Source organism: Dendrobates tinctorius, unplaced genomic scaffold (assembly GCF_039654945.1).
Source record: "Dendrobates tinctorius isolate UK_male_01 unplaced genomic scaffold, ASM3965494v1 ptg000058l, whole genome shotgun sequence".
NCBI classification, from domain to species: domain Eukaryota; kingdom Metazoa; phylum Chordata; class Amphibia; order Anura; family Dendrobatidae; genus Dendrobates; species Dendrobates tinctorius.
The window spans coordinates 8,657,978-8,675,623 of record NW_027361726.1 but is presented as its reverse complement, the minus strand read 5'-3'; the positions used below and the strand labels follow the sequence as shown (position 1 = coordinate 8,675,623).

General features: G+C 51.6%; 1 protein-coding gene across 1 annotated transcript in view; it reads left to right on the top strand.

Moving 5' to 3' along the window:
* The first annotated feature begins 15,661 nt into the window (after positions 1 to 15,661).
* LOC141092215 (heat shock protein HSP 90-alpha-like) overlaps positions 15,662 to 17,646 on the top strand; it is a 49,654-nt gene continuing 47,669 nt past the window's right edge. The window contains exon 1 of the mRNA XM_073578233.1: positions 15,662 to 15,676. The gene's annotated coding sequence lies outside the window, so the exon portion shown is untranslated. The remainder of the gene's footprint in view (positions 15,677 to 17,646) is intronic.

Here is a 17,646-nt window from a genome sequence, read left to right as displayed (position 1 = left end):
CTCACTCTGTACTCCGTCTCTCGTTTTGGTACTATCGTCTTCTCTGGTTCTGACCTCCTGGCTTGGCTATCGTTACTCCATTACAGTTTGTCCCTATTGTACCGTCTATTGCCCGTTCTGGTTTCTGATCTATTGCTACGTCCTGACTATCCATTCTGTCTAACCCTTTGGTACTGTCGTGCTTTGACCTCGGCTTGATCTGGTTTCTGTCTCCGTCTGTGCTCCTTGGTAACATTGTCCAGTATTACCCTTTTAGGAGTTTTCCTCAGCTCCTAGCTCTCTGGAGTTTAGACCACGCCCTCAGCAGTCACATGCTTCAGGTCCTGTGAGCCTGGAGCATGCATCGTCACCACTGCTGCCCTGCTCTTCAGGTATCTTTGTGCACAGTTTTTGTACTCAGGACACGCGCACTGGCTCAGTGAGCAAGTGCAGTGCAGTGTTCGTGACATTATGTTTGCTGCTTATGCAAGTCAAAAAGTAATTTGGTTGAAACAACTTTTGGAAGATTTTGGCAAGCCATTAGCTCAACCAACAGTTATCTATAAGGACAACCAAGGATGGATTAAACTTGCCAGCAGTGAGAGGATTAGTGCAAGGCTAAGCACATTGATGTAAAACATCACCACTTACGTGACTTAGTGGAACATGGTGTACTCGAGTTTTTTTATTGCGTGTCTGACAAGATGATATTTGATGGTATGACAAAGCCATTATCAAGAGCCAAGTTTGTGGACTTCAGAACCGCAATGGAACTAACAGGATAAGTAGTTGTTGAGTTGGGGTGTTGGACTATGTTTAGTGCAACAACTTCATTCCTGTCTATGAGTGTTTAGTTGCTAGATTTGTATGCAGTTTATAAAGTTAGAACAAGAAAAAAAAACTCCCTGAGGCTCACACAAGGAGAGCATGTGACTGTATTTCCTGTTTTCCTGGTCTGTGCATGAGAGAAGCAGCCTGCTGCAGATGCTGCACAGTTAGAAACACACAAATGATTTATACCTGATCTGTTAAGCTTATCACATATTGTTCCTGTTTGTTCCTGAATAAAGAAGCTCTGTTGTCACACGCTGGAAGAGTATCCTGAATAATCCGCTGACAACAGGGCCCCATTTTAAACTTTTGCTCAGGGCCCCACTTTGCCTAAAACCGGCCCTGGACACGATGACCCTGGAGGTCCCGATGACCCTGGAGGTCCCATCCATCTCTAACATTTTAGAATTCTATGTTAGTAGTCAGGATGGGGTGGTATTATTTGTGCCTTATATGGTGGATATTATGTAAGGAGGAAAACTAGGCTGCGGGTGCCTGCGTTGTGTCGGGTCTGGGACTGTCGAGCCTGCATCCAGCATTGCCGGAGGGGAAAGAATGGGGGACCGGACAGAAGAATGGGGCGTGGCTTAGCCAGGCAGTGAGCAGGAAGCGCCGGATAGAGCTCAGAGTTTCCCGCCGGCGGTGAGAGCGGAGGCAGGTGTGCAGCGTGCTCCGCAGCGAGAAAGTCAGCGCGGAGTCGTGCCCTAGCAGCTCTTGCGCGAACGCTCCGGTGAGACAGTGTGTGTGCACGGTCGTTAAACTAGTGGGCTCTGTGGCTGGGGGACGCCACCTGGAGCCTGAGAGACCAAGGAGAAGAGAAGGCAGTCCCGAAAGTGAAATTTCTATGAGTCCCCTCGTATGGGCTGAGATGAATGGACGAGCCGTTCACTATATAGTCGAAACCGGATCGCAGGTAACCACCATGCCAGAAACGTATTTCAGACATTATTTTCCTGAGGTGACGCAGCCAGAATTGGTCCCAGTGATCAAGCTGACGGCAGACAGTCAGTTACCCATCCCGGTAACAGTGGTGGTCTGGATGCAGATTGTGCAGCAAAGATGTGGGCCGGAAAGGAGTCATGTTAGTTTCCGGAGACACTGGCGACGGTTCTGCGGAGACTCTGGGAATTAACGTGCTGAAGGTGAAGGAGGAGGGGCCTCCGCCGAGTACCCGGGCCGGAACCGAGGCGACAGTCTTCTAGGTTACTGGGGGATCTGTTTCCAGGGAGCAGAGTTAGGGGATGGACCGCTGAGACTGACAGGGCAGATGGAGGAGTCCAGATAAAAGGGGCGGAGAGGGCCAGTCTGACTGAGTCAGCAGAACGGGAGAGAAGGAGGAGGAGACCTTGTGAGGGCCAGGGAGCCAGAGCCTCGATCAGCAATCAGAGAGGAGTACAGCGACAGGAGGGAGACTCTCGGTGGACCGCAGGGAGACGGCGCTGAGGCTACCGACAGGAGAAGAGTGCTGCCTCACTCCAGCTCGCGGCTGCGGCCTACTCGCAGCCATCTGCGGCTGTCGCCGCTTCACTCCCAACCGCGGCGGTGACTTATCCTTTACCGGCCGCAGCTGCTACCGCCCCGCTCCAGTCCGTGGCAGGGGCTGGGCCGGCACCCGCCGCGGATCCTCAGTGCAGCCGCAGGCTGCGCCTGTGGCCTATCAACCGCCACTTAGCACCACCGCTGCCAGCCCCTGTCAGGGGGCTACGACCAACACTCTCCCACTCCCAGGCGGTAACCCGCTGCCTCCGCTGGGGGACATTCCGCTAAAGAACGCTCCGCGGGCCTGTTGTGCCCCTGCTTCGTCTGGGCGTCGGAACGCCCGAAGACTACGCTAGATCCTCAGCTGCTGAGCTCAGTGGCTGCGACACACCGTCGAACAGGACGCCAAGGGACGTCAGGACGGATAAGTGACACATAGTAACTAAGGACCCGTAGTCGGCCATTCCGCGGCCCTATAGTGACCGGCCTTTGCCGGAGTAGTCGTGTTCTCCCAATCCGTGTTTATGTGTATTTGCTCCCTGCGAGGACAACTACTGTTAATTTGTTTGGTTGCTTAGACTAGCCCTAATGGCATTTATCTATAAAAGTTACTATCAAAAGTTTAATCTGTCTCACGTCTCATCACTGCATCCCGCGTACCTGCAATTACCACATTTGGCGTAGTCAGGATGCAGTCTCCGAGCGCGGATAGCGGCACCCCAGGCCAGAGCGGGGCCATAGACACAGCAAACAACCAGGGCCCCTGGTCCAGCATTTCTCTGGGGGCTATGCTAAACAACCTGCCTAGGTTCTCCGGCTCCAACACCATGCTGTGGAGCTGGCCAGAGCGAATGCGAGGCCTCTTCTGAATGCATCCGATGACCCCTGACCTGGAAGCCAAGGTAGCTTTCATGGCATTAGAAGGGGAGGCCCGGGATTCAGTAATGATGAGGACCCCGAGACACTGCAACACTTTGGCTAGGATCTTGCGGATTCTGGAAGAGATCCATGGGCATCCAACAGATGTGGGAGAGTTGAGGACCCGGTTGTTCAGTCGAATGCAGGGAGAGGGGGAGACTATCACCCAGTATATGAATGTCCTCCAAGAGTTATATACGGCCATTGAGCAGAAGGACGGCGTAGGGGTAGGACCCAGCGACATTACCCAACGCGACCTGTTAGTGACTGGACTCCGAGACCCGTTGATAAAGCAGGCATTACGGGAGCAGGATCAGAGTGAACCCACATTTAGCTTTCTCTGAGGTGGGGAGTCAGGCGCGTGCACGAGAGCAGGAGCAGGGAATGATGGTCCCCGTGGGGAAGTTCCGGAGTGTGGAGGCCGCTGTGACTGCTGTCGGGGAGCCCCAATGGATAGAAGAGATGAAACAAGAGCTGAAGAACATTAGGGGCGAGTTGGCCGAAGTGAAGAGAAGCACCGAGGTCACGACTGGGCGGCCTAGTTCCAATCCCGGGCCCTGGGGGCCTCGCAATGCCTGGAGTGGCCGGCCCTCACAGCCCCAGTGCTATGAGTGTGGGGAGCTGGGCCACTTCGCACGAGAGTGTCCGCGGCGTGGGAGACGCCCACCCCGGCTGCCATTAAACTAGAGGGCTCCGGGTTGGGGGGACACCGCTCGGAGCCAGAAGCCACGGCATGGGGTGGTGGAAGTCCCGAAGATCTGGTTGCAAAGTGTCCAGTGGTATGGGCAGAAGTCGAGGGCCGTGCCGTACGGTGCCTAGTGGACACGGGGTTGCAAGTAACGACCATGCCTGCAACTTACTTCCGGCAGCATTTCCCTGAGGTAGTGAGACCCCAGTGGGGATCCATGATAAGACTGGTAGCCGCCAATCAATTACCGGTCCCTGTCGCCGGGGTGGTTTGGGTGCAGATGACACTGTGTGGCAAATCCCTTGGCCACTGGGGAGTGGTCCTGACCCATGAGGAAACCATTAACCAACATCCAGTTATTCTGGGCATGAAAATCCTGCGGGAGTTCGGCAATTTACTCCTCAGTGACCCCACGCAAGAGACTCTGAACCCGTGGGGTTCCCGCACGCCCCAAGGGCAGGTCTTCCAGAAGTTGGTGCAGAAGGCGCGAGTTCTCCAGGACTGCCAGGAGGGTGAGGCACTAGGCAAAGTCATCGCGCCAGCGGCTCCCCCGCTCATACTGCCCCCCGGCAGACAATGGTGGACCTGCCCATCTGGGCCCCGGTGCCTCTGGAGGGCGTGGAGATGCAGGTGGAGCCTTGCTACTTGGAACGCCTGCCTCATAGCATACTGGTGGCCCACTCCCTGGCCATTGTGCGGAGAAGGATGGTCCTAGTGTGCTGCGTCAACCTAGAAGGCCAAGACATCGTCTTAAGCTCCCGGGTCGAGATGGCCAAGCTGGTGAGACCGTTGGAAGAGGTGCTGCCAGCCCATACGGTCCAATTGAAGGTGCAACCCGAGGACCCTTGGGCAGTGACTATTCGAACTCTGCAGACTGCCGAGTCCTCGACTCAGGAAAAGGGCCGAGTCATCCTGGAAAGAATGCAGGCCGAACTCTCCGGCTTGGCTCCCGCCCAACTTCTCCAGGTAGAAACACTAATAGGACAGTATCACGTGGTATTCGCTAGCCACGAGGATGATTTTGGATGCACCACAGCCATCACGCATGGAATTCCCATGGCAGGAACGGCCCCCATATGGGAACGATACAGACAAATCCCTCCACAACTATACCAGGAGGTAAAAACTTTAATGGCCCAAATGCTGCAGAAGGGGGTCATACGAGAGAGCCAGAGCCCCTGGGCAGCTCCCATCGTGTTGGTTCGCAAAAAGGATGGCACCCTGCGGTTCTGCGTGGACTATCGAAAGCTGAATGCCTGTACCATCAAAGACTCGTACCCGTTGCCCGGCATAGAAGAATCCCTGTCCGCTTTGGGTAAGGCGAAGTACTTCTCAACTTTAGACCTGGCCAGCGGGTATTGGCAGGTGCCGATGTCGGAAGAAGACAAGGCTAAGACGGCGTTCATCCTTCCCATGGGGCTGTTCGAGTTCAATTGGATGCCGTTCGGGCTGGGCAATGCCCCGGGGACCTTTCAGCGGCTGATGGAGCGGTGTCTGGGGGATCTCAACTTCGAGGCCACGCTGATATATCTGGACGACATCATCATCTATGCCGCCACGTTTGAGGACCACCTGTGGCGGCTGGGGCAGGTGCTCGGCTGGCTGCAGAAGTACGGGTTGAAGGTGAAACCCCAGAAATGCCACCTGTTTCACACCCAGATTGAATATCTGGGGCATATCGTCTCTGCCGAGGGTGTTAGACCGTCCCTGGAAAAGGTTGCTGCCATCCAGGGATGGCTTACCCCCGAAACGGTAAAAGACATGCGGGCCTTCCTGGGGTTGGCCGGATACTACCGTCGTTTCGTAAAGAATTTTGCACGCCGGGCCTGAGCCCTGCAGGACCTGCTAGAGGGGGCTCCTGCCGGTGCGATTGGATGGAAAATCCAGTGGCAACAACCGCAAGAGGAAGCCTTCCAAGACCTTAAGGCTGCACTCTCGGGTGCCCCGGTGTTAGCTTATGCGGATTTCTCGCAACCGTTCATACTACACACCGAAGGGAGCCTCCACGGGCTAGGGGCTGTATTGTCACAAGTGCAGGATGGCCAGGAGAGAGTGATCGCTTATGGTAGCCGATCACTTCATGACTCCAAACGTAACCCTGACAATTACAGCTCCTTTAAGCTCGAGCTCCTCGCGGTAGTGTGGGCCATGACGGAGCGGTTCGCAGAGTACCTGGCGGGCTCCGAATTGGTTGTGGACCGACAACAACCCACTGGCCCACTTGGAAAATGCCAAATTGGGGGCCCCGGAGCAGCGATGGGTGACCCAGATGGCCAAGTTGAACTACAACTACAAGTTTGGGCACCCCTATTAATGTTAACCTTTTTTCTTTATAACAATTTTGGTTTTTGCAACAGCTATTTCAGTTTCATATATCTATTAACTGATGGACTGGATTCAAATGAGGTTTATTGTACTAACAGAAAATATGCAATCTGCATTTAAACAAAATTTGACCGGTGCAAAAGTATGGGCACCCTTATCATTTTCTTGATTTGAACACTCCTAACTACTTTTTACTGACTTCATGAAGCACTAAATTGGTTTTGTAACCTCATTGAGCTTTGAACTTCATAGCCAGGTGTATCAAATCATGAGGAAAGGTATTTAAGGTGGCCACTTGCAAGTAGTTCTCCTATGAAGAGTGGCATCATGGGCTCCTCAAAACAACTCTCAAATGATCTGAAAACAAAGATTATTCAACATAGCTTTTCAGGGGAAGGATACAAAAAGTTGTCTCAGAGATTTAACCTGTCAGTTTCCACTGTGAGGAACATAGTAAGGAAATGGAAGAACACAGGTACAGTTCTTGTTAAGCCCAGAAGTGGCAGGCCAAGAAACATATCAGAAAGGAAGAGAAGAAGAATGGTGAGAACAGTCAAGGACAAGCCACAGACCACCTCCAAAGACCTGCAGCATCATCTTGCTGCAGATGGTGTCACTGTGCATCGGTCAACAATACAGCGCACTTTGCACAAGGAGAAGCTGTATGGGAGAGTGATGCGAAAGAAGCCGTTTCTGCAAGCACGCCACAAACAGAGTCGCCTGAGGTATGCAAAAGCACATTTGGACAAACCAGATACATTCTGGAAGAAGGTCCTGTGGACTGATGAAACAAAGATTGAGTTGTTTGGTCATACAAAAAGGCGTTATGCATAGAGGCTAAAAAACACAGCATTCCAAGAAAAACACTTGCTACCCACAGTAAAATTTGGTGGAGGTTCCATCATGCTTTGGGGCTGTGTGGCCAATGCCGGCACCGGGAATCTTGTTAAAGTTGAGGGTCGCATGGATTCAACTCAGTATCAGCAGATTCTTGACAATAATGTGCAAGAATCAGTGACGAAGTTGAAGTTGCGCAGGGGATGGATATTTCAGCAAGACAATGATCCAAAACACCGCTCCAAATCTACTCAGGCATTCATGCAGAGGAACAATTACAATGTTCTGGAATGGGCATCCCAGTCCCCAGACCTGAATATCATTGAACATCTGTGGGATGATTTGAAGCGGGCTGTCCATGCTCGGCGACCATCAAACTTAACTGAACTGGAATTGTTTTGTAAACAGGAATGGTCACAAATACCTTCATCCAGGATCCAGGAACTCATTAATAGCTACAGGAAGCGACTAGAGGCTGTTATTTTTGCAAAAGGAGGATCTACGAAATATTAATGTCACTTTTATGTTGAGGTGCCCATACTTTTGCACCGGTCAAATTTTGCTTAAATGCAGATTGCACATTTTCTGTTAGTAAAATAAACCTAATTTGAATCCATAAATATAACTGAGTCCATCAGTTATTAGATATATGAAACTGAAATAGCTGTTGCAAAAAACAAAATTGTTTGAACTGGATCTGAACTTCGAATCAACACTTATCTACCTGGACGATATCATTGTCTATGCAGCCACCTTTGAAGAGCACCTACGGCGGCTGTAGGAAGTGTTGAGTCGACTACAGAAGCACGGCCTGAAAGTGAAGCCCCAAAAATGTCACCTTTTCCGTATGCAAATGGAGTGTCTGGGGCACATCGTATCTGCTGAAGGAGTGAGACCTGCACGTGAGAAGATAGCAGCGGTACAAGAATGGCCCACCCTGAAGACAGTGAAAGAGATTCAGACCTTTCTGGGGCTTACTGGGTACTACCGAAGGTTCATGAAGAATTTCACCCACATCGCTAATCTGCTGCTAGAACTACTAAAGGGAGTGCCGTCGGGTTCAAAGAATCAGACTATCCAATGGAAAGGTAGCCAGGAAGAAGCTTTCCAAGCCTTGAAGTTGGCCTTGACTGAGGACCCAATACTTGCCTATGCAGACTTCTCACAGCCCTTCATTCTTCACTCCGATGGAAGTCTACATGGTTTGGGGGCCGTGCTATCACAAATGCAGGAAGGAAAGGAATGAGTGATTGCCAATGCGAGCCGATCTCTCCATGACTCGGAACGGAACCCGGACAATTACAGCTCATTCAAATTGGAATTGCTGGCGTTAGTGTGGGCGATGACCGAAAAGTTCGAAGAATACTTGTCGGGTCCGAGGTCCTGGCGCGCACCGATAACAATCCCCTAGCCCACCTGGAGAATGCAAAATTGTGGGCCTTGGAGCAATGATGGGTGGCCCGCATCGCGAAGTATAAGCAAAAGATCACGTATCGGGCCGGAGCCAAGAACACACACATGTTGATGCTCTGTCGAGAGTAACCCATGAGCGGCCTAGACACGACAGAGATGAAAAGTTAAAGGCAGAAGAGATTCCTGGTTTTCGTGACCTCGCTAGATCATTGGTGACGACACAGGGACAGATCGGAGAGTCGTCTGGAGAACAGGTGCTGGGACGAACTAGGGATGACTGGGTGCAACTCCAGCAAGAAGATAAGGAACTTGCCCAGTTGAGACAGTGGGTGGCTCTGAAGCGACTTCCCAGCCGGTGTGAAAGATGCGCTCTGTCCCCGGGACTCTGCAGATTCTAAGGCAGTGGGAGAGACTCCAGTAGGAGGACAGCTTGCTGTATAGAAAAGTGCAGTTGGTGTGGGAGTTGGGGTCACCTGGCAAGTGATGCTACCAGAAAAGTTGATCTGTGTAGTGGCTACAGAGGCCCATGAGAGAGGGGCTCACTTTGGTCCGGAGAAGACATTCCAGTAGATACAGAAGCTGGTATATCACCCCCAATTGAAGACTGCAGTAGAGGAGGCCTGTCAACGATGTCGGAGCTGTGAACTAGCCAAACCTCCGGAGCAGAGAGCCCCAACGCACACCATTGTGACTTCTGCCCCCTTAGAGTTGTTAATGATAAACTACTTGACTGTGGGCCCAGCTCATCTCGGGTATGAACATTGTCTGGTGATTACTGACCACTTTACCAAGTTTGCTGTGGTGACTCCAACTCGGGATCAGACTGCTGAGTCAGTGACGCAGGCTATATGCCAAGACTTTACCCGGGTGTATGGTTGCCCGAAGAGGATCCATTCTGACCAAGGCGCTTGTTTTCAAGGTCGAGTGATGAAGAAGTTACATCGTCCGTACCGGATTGAGAAGACAAGGACAATGCCCTATCATCCTCAGGAGAATGGAGCCTGTGAACACTTCAATCGCATGCTGATTCAGATGCTCCGGGCATTGGAGGAAGATCGGAAAATACGGTGGCCTGAGTACGTGGCTGAATTGGTCTGGGTATACAACAACCGAGGGCACAGTATGGCAGGATACACTCCGTATACCCTGCTGTTGGGGCGAAAGGGACGGGAAATTACAGAGCTGGAGTTGGATCCGGAAGATGACTATCCACGGACGGGGGTGTCTTCCTGGGTCCGAGAACATCGACATCGGCTGCAGACTCTTCACCAGCTGGTTCAGACTAGTTTCAGGAACTCTAACACCATGAAATGACACCTATTCGTGGGACAGCTCTCAAGGTTGGAGATCGAGTGTTGGTCCAAGACAAGCAGCCCTGGGGGAAGTTGGCGCATTGATGGGAAAAAAACCCGTATCGGGTGAAACGCCAAGTTGGATCCGATGGTCCAGTGTATGAAGTTCAACCCGAACGGGAGAAAGGAGCGACTACCCGAATAGTCCACAGTAGCATGTTGCGTCCTTGCTTGTCACAGGGTCTTGAAGAAGGAGAGAGAGTGCCAGACACCACCGAAACGCTCACCCCCAACGGTTCTCGACTGCGATGAGGAAGAGACACTCGCTTTGTTCTCCAACTTAGATAGTCCACCTCCTGAGAAGTGCGTGGGCCTGAAACCCCAGAGGCAGCTGATTCATCGGATCAAGATATGCTCCCGTCTTCTACCACTCAACCTGAACTACGCTGTACGACCAGTTTATTTGGCAGCGAATTATTCAAGAAATGGAAGAGTGTGAACGCTTGATGAAAGAACTCTCGTCAATGGAATGGCGAGTTAAAGGTGAGTGGGAGTGTAAGGAGGAAGACTGGGCTGCAAGTGCCTGCATTGTCCCGGGTCTGGAACTGTCGGGGCTGCATCCAGTGTTGCCGGGGAGAAAGAATGGAGGACCAGACAGTTCCCATGACACGGGGATAAGGGGTGCTGCTAAGCCGGGCAGTGAGCAGGAAGCGGCGGAAAGAGCTAAGAGTTTCCCGCCAGCGGTGAGAGCGGAGGCAGGTGTGCAGCATGCTCTGCAGCGAGAGAGTCAGTGCGGAGCTGTGCCCCGGCAGTACTTGCGTGAACGCTCCGGTGAGACAGTGTTTGTGCAGAGCGCTTTGCTCCCGGCTAAGCAGAGTGCAGTGCTTGCGCAGAGGAGCTGGGGCCAGGTGCAGGAGCATGAGGTGTGTTCCCCATTTCTGATAGACGTGCAGCAGCACCCGTGTAGGACAGAGACTCTTGTAGCGATCCCCACTTTGGCTGCACAGATTTATGGACTAAGGGCTCAGCGGGCAAAACCGGTGACCACCTGTTGCCACCAGAAGCTGGACCGTGATTTTGTTTGGGATCCATCTGAGGACAACACGCCGGCCGTTGCCAGTACTCCAACTCCCATCAGACTGTATGCAGATGAAGATCAGAGAAGACTACGATAAGTGTCGTTTAAATATTAGACTGTCAAGTTAACTCTTTACCTCCCTTGATTCTTGTTGAAAGTTTATGAACTTTCTGCGAAGAGATTTCATCCTTTTGTTAAAAATTAAATATTATTTTTGTGCAGCATTGTTCTGCAATTCCTGCATTACTGCATTTCCGAATCTGCTTGCAGATATCATTGGTAATATTGGACTTTGTATTGTGTTGTCGCTGAATTAGTGGATGGCGGTATTACTTACGCATTAAACGGTGGTAATATTTGGTCTTAGTATGGCGGTATCACTTAAGCAGTGAATGGTGGTAATATTTGGTTGTGGTATTGTGGCGCCCCTGAGGCTCAGTCGCCATAGAGGTACTGCACCTTCCCCTAATGTGTAGTGCCCCACCGCCTAGGTAAGTTGGGAACTCCTTTCCTCGCTCCAACACCTGCACCCACACACAGGATAGTTCAGCAATGGGCCAGGTTGCGGCTCCATGCTTAGAGGATAGCAGAGCACCTTTCGTGGGTCCTTGCTTCGTAACACGAGATGTGCTGGGAGGTGGGTGGAGTTAGATATAAAAGAGTGGGAAAGTTGAGAATTGGAGGTCAGTCTGAGGAGCAGATCAGTTAGGAGGTCAGCCTGAGGGGAGCTCAAGGCGGAGGAAGACAGTCAGGCGAGGCTGAGGACTGGTCTTAGTGGAATGAGCTCCATAGGAATGGAACAGAAGGAGAGAGACGTAGAACTGCAACCTAAGCTTCCATAAGAGAGAGAAGGAACAGCGCGGAACGAAGGAGTAGGAGAACAGAGAGGAGTTGTGGGTTGGAAGAGGAACCCTGCCTATAGGTTCTCAGCGCAAGGCCTGGTGCCCGGTCCCCGAAGTTGTTTGGACACTTATGGTTCTGCAGCAGACACCGGTGGAGTAGTTGACTGTAAATGCATTACTCCCATCCAAGACTTGGGGCACAACAGCATCTGTATAGGGAGCCGGGTCTCAGGAGAAGGGTGTCCCAAAAGTAGGCTACAGCTGTCTGCTGTACAAGGAGAGTTGTTAGGAACATCTGACAGGAGGAACTTCAGAGTACCACGGTACTGAAGCTCTTCACACTAAAAGGCGCAATAGAGGAGTCGTTCAGGAAAGGTACATGTTGGCGGAGTGTTGGAGAGGAGAAGCCTAACTTGCCCAGGAGGTTGATTGAGTCTTTGCCCTGGAGGACACGGCATGGAAGCGGGCACCAGTGGTTACCAAGAACTGTGAGTAAAGTGTTGAAACTGCAAGCCCTGGTGTCCTCCATTCCTTCTTGCGTCCGCCAGCACTGCTACATTCCCTGCGCCGGACACTATACCATCAAGGTGTCCCCACATCTACACTGCCCTGGGACAACAGCCCTGCATGTGGAGGGCTATACCACCATTGCTGCATCCCACCATCTGTCCCAGAGGATTTGTCTGCAGCGTCGGCTTAACATCTCCCTTGCCGAACACCACAGGTGGCGTCACGAACTATTCAATTCCATTAACCACACACCACCATTGACATTGGGTGCCCAGGGCCACGCACCGGGTCACAGCTGCCGTGATACTTTCCCCCTGACACCGGCCCGGTACCGAGAACCCCACCGCCCGGGGACAGGAGGGCGACCCAATTTTGGCGTCATGAACAGGATGACGAGACCCGATGCCATCGGGTTCTGTGCGCCTGAAATTTGTGAGACTTTATACTTTTGAAAATGTGCAGAAGACCTGCTTTAATAGACTGTAAAATGGACATTACAGATGGCCGCTGGCGCGGAGAAGAAGGGCGTGAAGAGATGGGAGGTCCTAGGAAAAGACCACAAAGAGTATTGGGCATTCCCTGCCTGAGTTATTGTGTGACAGCGACATGGCCCACCCCCCGAGGGGTTCGTATACTGGCTTGGTATGGAGGCGCTGGAAGAAGACGCCGCCCCCGGAAGGAGGGGCAGAAGAAGCCAGTGGCGGGAAAGGGGCCGAGGCAGGAAGAAGAACGCCAGAACGCCATTTTGGAGAGTGAGGGAAGGAGGCCTGCGGAGCGCGGGGAAACGGATCTCCCTGGCGCCACTGCTGACGGCTCCAACCCGAGCTCCGGAATGAACCTCCAGCAGTTAGAAGATGAAATTGCTGAATTGACCACCCGTCTGCGGCTGAGGCAGGAGGCCTTGGAGCAGCTGAGACGGCAGCGCGTCACAGAGAGGCCTATGCCTGCGGTACCTGCTCCACCGGTACCTACTACTGCTGCACCGGACTGTTCCCTGGCAGCATTGATTTTCACTTCCACGCTGTCCGTGCGGCTGAGTGCCGCTTGCCCGAAGAAGTCACTGGAGGACCCTGGAGCTGAGACCGTGATCCCGCCCGGACCTGTTGCGGCTGAGCAGGTCCCGACCGAGGCCCCCGCGGACCCAGAGTCGCCACCGGCCTCACCACCGCCGCCACCCGCACCGACCATCCCAGTGGTCCAGCCTGCACCGGATCAGAGGCCGCACCGCCAGGAGGCCCCAGGTGCGTCGGATGTCCCTCCATCTGGGAAGGCCCCGGGGTGCACTGCAGTTGCAGCGGCTGGCCAGGTCGTACTGGATCTTTTCTGGGACCGGGATGCTAGTCCTGTGGGTGAGAGCGGGTCCCGGGAAGAGAGGGAGGATGAAGAGAACTGGGCAGGAGGCCGGGCCACCATCCGACAGCCGTCAGCGGAATACCGGGAGAGAGAGCAGAGAAAGAAGGCTGTGCTGGGCCCGGATCTGGCCCGGAAGGAGAGGGCCCGTGCAGGTCATTATGGCCCCCGGGATGCAGCTGGATGGGGGCAAGTGCTGAATGTGAACAAGTAGAGGGGTTTTGGATTTATTGCGGACCCCAAGCGAAATAGTGACTTGTTCTTCAACCGGAGGGATGTTGAGCCACATCTGAGAAAGGGACATCCTGACAGAGACCTGCAGCCTGGGGAGTATGTGACATTCACCCGGCATGAGGGGCTCAGGGGGTGGTATGCCCTGAATGTACGGAGTATCCCAGAAGAGTTGATTGAGAGGTACAAGCCGAAGCGACCAGTTGCTGCTCCTCCACGCACTGTTGCCACCCAGACTGTTCAGGTACCTGCTTCCAGGAACCAGGCTGTTCTTGCATCAGCTCCAGTGCGGCAGCCCAGACCAAAGATCCCTGGCTTGACCCCTTGGGAAGAGGAGTACTTAAAGATTGCCAACGACTACTTTGAATCTGGTAGCAGTTCCAGTTCAGCTTCCAGAACCCCAGGAGGGGACCAGCACTAAAAATGTAACTCTCGTTACCCAGGAGGGTTTGTTTGCACCAGTTGTGCCTTTCTCTATTTTTCTATTTTTGTTATCATGTTTTTCTGGTAGCACTTTTGTTGCCCTGTTTTGATTGGCAGCGTTCTTCAATTTTGAACTAGCGATCATGAACTTGGAGTGATCCAAAAACTTTTATTGTAAATAGTTGCACCTCTTTAGGTGCCCTCTCTTGGTTTTACATAAAAAGACACTTTGCGAAGATAATGTTTTTGCATGGACACTTTTCGAAGATGATGTCTACCTCAGAGGACACTGCAAGAAATCCCGGCTGGGAGTGGTGTCCAGCACCTTACAAGAATAACTGTTGAACATTTTACTGTGAAGTATTTGATAATGTGTTTTATAAGAGTATTAGTAACTGAGAAATGGCTTTTTTAGAAGAATTAGGAATGTCTGATCTAGAGATGAGTGATGTGAATAAAGAATTGAAAGTAGACAGGTGACGGACCAGGTACTTGCGGTCAGCATCTTGCGTCTAGAAGAGACAGTGAAAGTAGAAAAATAAATGTGTACTAGAGAAGGAAAATGAGAGAAAAATGTGTAACAGAGAATAGCACTTTGAATTGAGAATTGCACTTAGAATTAAAAAATTTTTTAGATAGGATTTAAGATAGAATTGCTTGTAACGTTCAAGATGAGTACCTCCTATACTAGGAAGATTAGTATAAGAAAAGTTTGTTATGCATTACAAAATTTTTGTATGTTTCTTTGCTGTCTACCTTGCTGTCTTGCAGCCCGCGGACGTGCTGTGTTTAACGGGGGGGTATGTGGCGCCCCTGAGGCTCAGTCGCCACAGAGGTACTGCACCTTCTCCTAAGGTGTAGTGCTCCACCGCCTAGGTAAGTTGGGAACTCCTTTCCTCGCTCCAACACCTGCACCCACACACAGGATAGTTCAGCAATGGGCCAGGTTGCGGCTCCATGCTTAGAGGATAGCAGAGCACCTTTCGTGGGTCCTTGCTTCGTAATACGAGATGTGCTGGGAGCTGGGAGCCTGAGGGGAGCTCAAGGCAGAGGAAGACAGTCAGTCAGGCGAGGCCGAGGACTGGTCTTAGTGGAACGAGCTCCCTAGGAAAGGAACAGAAGGAGAGAGACGTAGAACTGCAACCTAAGCTTCCATAAGAGAGAGAAGGAACAGCGCGGAAAGAAGGAGTAGGAGAACAGAGAGGAGTTGTGGGTTGGAAGAGGAACCCTGCCTATAGGTTCTCAGCACAAGGCCGGGGCCCAGTCCCCGAGGTTGTTTGGACACTTATGGTTCTGCAGCAGACACCGGTGGAGTAGTTGGCTGTAAATGCATTACTCCCATCCAAGACTTGGGGCACAACAGCATCTGTATAGGGAGCCGGGACTCAGGAGAAGGGAGTCCCCGAAGTAGGCTACAGCTGTCTGCTGTACAAGGAGAGTTGTTAGGAACATCTGACACGAGGAACTTCAGAGTACCACGGTACTGGAGCTCTTCACACTAAAAGGAGTCGTTCAGGAAAGGTACATGCTGGCGGAGTGCTGGAGAGGAGAAGCCTAACTTGCCCGGGAGGTTGATTGAGTCTCTGCCCCGGAGGACACGGCATGGAAGCGGGCACCAGTGGTTACCAAGAACTGTGAGTAAAGAGTTGAAACTGCAAGCCCTGGTGTCCTCCATTCCTTCTTGCGTCCGCCAGCACTGCTACATTCCCTGCGCCGGACACTACACCATCAAGGTGTCCCCACATCTACACTGCCCTGGGACAACAGCCCTGCCTGTGGAGGGCTATACCACCATTGCTGCATCCCACCATCTGTCCCAGAGGATCTGTCTGCAGCGTCGGCTTAACATCTCCCTTGCCGAACACCACAGGTGGCGTCACGAACTATTCAATTCCATTAACCACACACCACTATTGACATTGGGCGCCCAGGGCCACGGACCGGGTCACAACTGCCGTGATACTTTCCCCCTGACACTGGCCCGGTACCAAGTACCCCACCGCCCTGGGACAGGAGGGCGACCCAGTATGGCGTTAATGCTTAATCGTGAGATTGTGTTAATATTTTATCCTGATATGGTGGTATTATTCTATAACTACTATACATATTTATTTAAAAAATGTTATTTATGTTGCTGTTACAATTTCAGCTTTAGAATCCTATTTTTTTTATATGTCCAAACTTTCTAAAAAAAAAATTTCTGTTGAGCATTGTCCTACACGGCAGACTGATATATTGATAATATCTGTTGCAAATTAGCAAATGTAAGATCTTATTGTCAAAATCCTGTAACTGTGTCCCTAAGATTATGCATAAATTATACAGCCTCTCGTCCCCCCTAAGCACTAATTCTCCCCTATGGCGCACATGGCAGATAGTCTGCCGCCCTGCAGCACATCAGACATAGAAGTAGATATAAATAAAAGCTCACTATTTTGCAGAGCAGATGACGCCCTCCCATATCCCATTTAGTCCTGACACCTTATACCCTGTGAGTCTGGAAGCATCTGCTTCTCGTTCCTTCCAGAATGTGGCATCCCATGGTATAAAGAGCAGCTGAGACACTGAGGACGGCAGAGGAGACGCTTGACATAGCCCAATAGCCAATGTTACACAGCAAAGACACGAGGCTAGAAGAGGAATCCGCTCCGAGTTACGGCATCCAGAAAAGGGGAACCAACCTGCACACGTAAATATCGGCTACAGATCAGGAGAGGACACACGTATCAGGTACAGGGGAATGATGCCTAGTAATCGCATAATGGAAACTTATATAATTATCTAGTTTACATGTATCAATATGTATCAGGATAGTTCACCAATATCAGATCAATGAGGGTCCAACATCTGACACCCCTACCAATCAGCTGTCAGCTGTGGCCGAAGGAAGAGCACGGTGTACAAAGCCGAAACAGCACAGCTCTGTACAAGGTGTAGTGAATGTCGCCAATACCGCACAGCAATTAAAGGCTTATCTCCAAAAAATCAATTAACTTGGTGGTCACTCTGGTTCTGACTGCTGGGGCTTCAGCAATCCCGAGATAAAGGCTTTGAAAGTCCAAAATGGGGCTCCATTCTGAATGGGACAGAGATATGAATGCACCGCCTCCTCTCCCCTCATTGTCCACGGGGCAGCACACAGCGTTTGGCTATTTCCATCGGTCCTATAGACAATGGAGTGGAGCTCTGTATGCTCACCTCTGAATTTAGGATGCAGCTGCAGAGCCCCATTGTTTGGTTTGCTGGGGGTCCGACCAGTTCCCATGCATAGAGGATAACTTGATTTTGTGCCAAGAAACACCACTACCAGTGTACAGAGCTATGCTGTCCTGACTGCATATATTATATATTCTTCAGCACTGTAGGACCAGCTATCAGATGATCATTGGGGTGTCCCGGATTAGACCCCCACAAATCCGATAGGATACGTAATCAATATCTTACTCCTAG